The sequence below is a fragment of the Schistocerca serialis genome, chromosome 9 (assembly GCF_023864345.2).
Source record: "Schistocerca serialis cubense isolate TAMUIC-IGC-003099 chromosome 9, iqSchSeri2.2, whole genome shotgun sequence".
NCBI classification, from domain to species: domain Eukaryota; kingdom Metazoa; phylum Arthropoda; class Insecta; order Orthoptera; family Acrididae; genus Schistocerca; species Schistocerca serialis.
In genome coordinates, this window is record NC_064646.1 from 403820069 (window position 1) to 403824162 (window position 4094).

Sequence of the window (4094 nt, forward strand, 5' to 3'; positions counted from 1 at the left end):
AAGCACGACTCACGCCCAGTACTCAAAGCTTTACTTCTGCCAGTATCTCGTCTCCTACCTTCCAAACTTTACAGAACCTCTCCTGCGAAACTTGCAGAAACTAGCACTCCTGAAAGAAAGGATATAGCGGAGACATGGCTTAGCCACAGCCTGGGGATTAAGCCATGTCTCCGCTATATCCTTTCTTTCAGGAGTGCTAGTTCTGCAAGGTTCGCAGGAGAACTTCTGTCAAGTTTGGAAGGTAGGAGACGAGATACTGGCAGAAGTAGAGCTTTGAGTACTGGCCGTGAGTCGTGCTTCGGTAGCTCAGTTGGTAGAGCATTTGCCCGCGAAAGGCAAAGGTCCCGAGTTCGAGTCTCGGTCGGGCACACAGTTTTAATCTGCCAGGAAGTTTCATATCAGCGCACACTCCGTGGCAGAGTGAAAATCTCATTCTGGAAATTTTCTCTTTCTTATAAACTTTTTTTTTCTGTTGCCAGTCTGCGTCTTATACCCTTTCTACTTCGGGCGTGATCAGTACTTTGGTACCCAAATAACAAAACTTATCAATTGCTTTTAATACCAGTTGTTAAACCTAATTCCTCCATCGTCACCCTTGATTTAATTTCACTGCATTACATTATTCTCGATTTACTTTTGTTGACGTTCATCTTCTGACATCTTTTCAAGACACTATTCAACCCGTTCAGCTCATCTTTTACGACCTTTGCCGCGTCAGATAGAACTTCAGTCTCATCAGCAAAACTCGAAGATTTTATTTCTTGTCCCTGAACTTCCATTCCCTTTCAAAATTTCTCTCTGATTCCCGTTACTTCTAGCTCTATGTATAGATTGAATAAATCGGGGGATATGATGTAACGCTGTCTCATTCCCCTCTCAGTTACTGTTTCCCTTTGATCTCCGTCATCTACTGTGACTACCGTCTGATTTCCGTTCGGATTTTACACAAAATTACGTGAGCTGTAGTTTATTTTTGATAACTTCAGAACTGCAAGGAGTGCCTTTCAGTGAACATTGGCTAAATCTTTATTCTAAATCCAAAAATGATATAAAGTTGGTTTTCTTTTCTTCAGCCTTTTTCTTCAGATATGTAGTCCGCCTATTAATGCCTCGCATATTTCTTAATTACTCTGGAACCAAAACTAATGTTTCCCCGGTAGCCCTTTAACACATGTTTCATTATACTGCTAACGATTCCTGTTAGTGTTTTGCAGATGCAGCCGCCTCAACTGATAATTTAAAGGATAGATGTACTTACTGGGTAGCCCACGGTAAACAGTACATTTTAATTTTGTTACTATGAGGGTGACATTATGTTTACAGCAATAAAACTTGTAGATAACTGTTCTACTCACATTGACGTTACTGAAAAACCAAACACAAGTTTATTTCTTACAAGGTACATCACACAAACTGTTTCTATCATTGGCAATGCGTTGTTCTAGATGTTCGCGGTAGTTCCTCATTACGTTCTCAGGAACTTATTGTGGAATGGCGTCTATCTCTCCTCAATTGCGCCATTCAGGCAAACAGTATTGTGTAGTCGTAGTCAGATACTTTGTTCTTGAGATGGCTGGAATAGCAGATGCTCGCGCCGCTCATGGTATATCGTCTAATCGTAAGAGTAATCGACGTGGAAAGTGGTGCCTCAGTTTAGCCTTTGAATTACGTGAACGATAGCCCCATATTACTGAAACCGTCTCACGTACTTACGGAAAAGTTGTTAATCTTGGCCGCGTAACGTAATTGACAATCACTAGCCGTCCTTTGTTGTATTTAAAAAATATGTGCCAATGATTCCAATGGACTGTCCAATAGCACACCACACGATGACCTTTGGGCTATTCCGGCCCTCTTCATTAGCGAGCTGCGGGCTTGTGTCCGAGTATTATTGGGAGTGTTGTTTATTGACAAATCCATTCATAGGAACATTTGTCTCATCAAACATCACAAGATACGACAGAAAAGCACCATCCTGGTCGTTCTGCCCGGTAGTGCAAAAACTGCACTTGCAGCTTATAAAAATGAAATATGAATCTGGAATGGTGACCAACAGATCACTGTGGGATTCGTTGCAGGGCTGCCCGAACTTATTTTTCGGCTTTCGGGCTGTCATTTCATGTCACTTATGTATTACATTGGTTACAAAGTCCGTCTCAAGCTGCTATTTTATCCAACTGGATACTGTCCTCGTGTCTTGAACACGGAAATGGCGGTCTCCTCCACAGCGGATTGCGCATTTGACAGCCGCAATGTTCTGCCAACAGCAGCACTCTTGAACTGATCAGTACGCACCTGCGTTCGCAAGCGTCCCATACTGAACAATATTATGCTATATGAGTCATATTAAATGGCGTAGACGGCATGAGCACATTTATGCGTTAGCAGAGTGGCCAGTTGAAAATGCAATATTTCCCGTGGCCCATGCTCTTTAATAATCAGCCGTGGAGGAACCTGACATATACGCAACATGCATTACACCACTGAAGAAGATGAAGCATAAAAACTAGGCGCTACTCAAGCAACATCCCGTGCCACTCCAGGACAGCGACGTCGAAGGACATCTTCAGCCCGTGTATTCTTCATTCCCGTCTCCAGATCATAAGCTACTGGTCTCAAAATGTTCAGCGGATCTCCCACTGTGTGCGGTTGAACTTTAAAACTGCTGATGACTTTCACGAAGTCTCGCTGTGTACGATCTTATAGAAATATGTAAAAATGTAGTCCACAGCGATCAAGCCTTTCAAACTGGACACGCAGTGGATCTTCAAAGCCGTGTGCAGAAGGCGTGATGTTCTTGGTCTACCCCAAGCCGTCCTCAGTATTGTCGCTGATACCTAGGCGGGTGGACAGGCTTGATGAGACGTTGATTATATACCGCTGTGTCCTCTGACTGGAACGCAAAGAGTACTCCGCATCTTCGTTAACTTTTCTCAGTGCTTGTATCTATACTATAAAATAATAATTTAAACTAAAGAACCTCTGTTTCATTATGTAGTGTGTCATTCGGTAACATCATAGAGATGCATTTAATTTTAGGATCTACACTACATACCATAGTATAATTTAGCGAAGTAAGGTTTCTCGTTTTACTGGAACATACAAGTACATGTAACAGAGGTTTATACCCACTGGATCATAAAACTGCTTTCCCTGGTTTTATTGTGGCAGCCGTGTCAATTATACAATTCAGTTGTAATTGCAAGGTAAACTCGATTCCACAGCAAGTATTCGGTGGAGATTTTGCTGATGACTTAAGAAATCTGCGGGGAGAAATTTGATTACCACAAGGTTAAGGGAACGCCCCTTAGTAAAATTAGCAACAATATGTCGAAAAGGCAATAAAACAACCTCTCACACTACAAAGAGCAGTTTTTTTTTCGCCTGCCATTTTGCTAGATCCGGATCAAGTTTAACAGTATGGAAGGCACAATGACTCCCAAACGATAGTAACTTGAGCTTCATAATCGAATACTTGTTCTGACCATCTCTCATCACTTTCCAGAACAGGAGATAACATTATTCTGCCCATAAACTGAAATTTCGCTAAATTAAACTCGCCTCAGTTACGTTTACACTTCTAATAAAAGTTAATAAATAAAATAGTAATACCAGGGAAGGAATGTTGCTACTCACCATATAGCGGAGATGGTGAGCCGCGATAGGCACAATAAAAAGATTCACACAATCATAGCTATCGGCCATTAAGGCCTTTGTCAGCAGTAGACACACATAAACACACGCACACAGACACACACGCAAACGCAACTTGCACACACATTTGCAGTCTCAGAGAGCTGAAATTGAGTTTAGTTACAGCGCTCTGAGACTGCAGACGTGTGTGCAAGTTGCGTTTGTGTGTGTGTGTGTGTGTGTGTGTGTGTGTGTGTGTGTGTGTGTGTGTGTGTCTACTGCTGACAAAGGCCTTAATGGCCGATAGCTATGATTTTGTCTATCGCGACTCAGCATCTCCGCTATATGGTGAGTAGCAACTTTCCTTCTCTGGTATTGTTACATTCCATCCTGGATTTTCCATCGTTTAATGAATAAAATGATTTATGAATAATAGTTAATAACCATCAATAATAACAAAT

At 41.8% G+C, this 4094-nt stretch overlaps 1 non-coding gene across 1 annotated transcript; it reads left to right on the top strand.

Moving 5' to 3' along the window:
- Window positions 1-294: 294 nt before the first annotated feature.
- Window positions 295-369, top strand: Trnas-cga (transfer RNA serine (anticodon CGA)). Its single transcript has one exon. It is a non-coding gene; the product is annotated as a tRNA-Ser (tRNA).
- The last annotated feature ends 3725 nt before the right edge of the window (window positions 370-4094 follow it).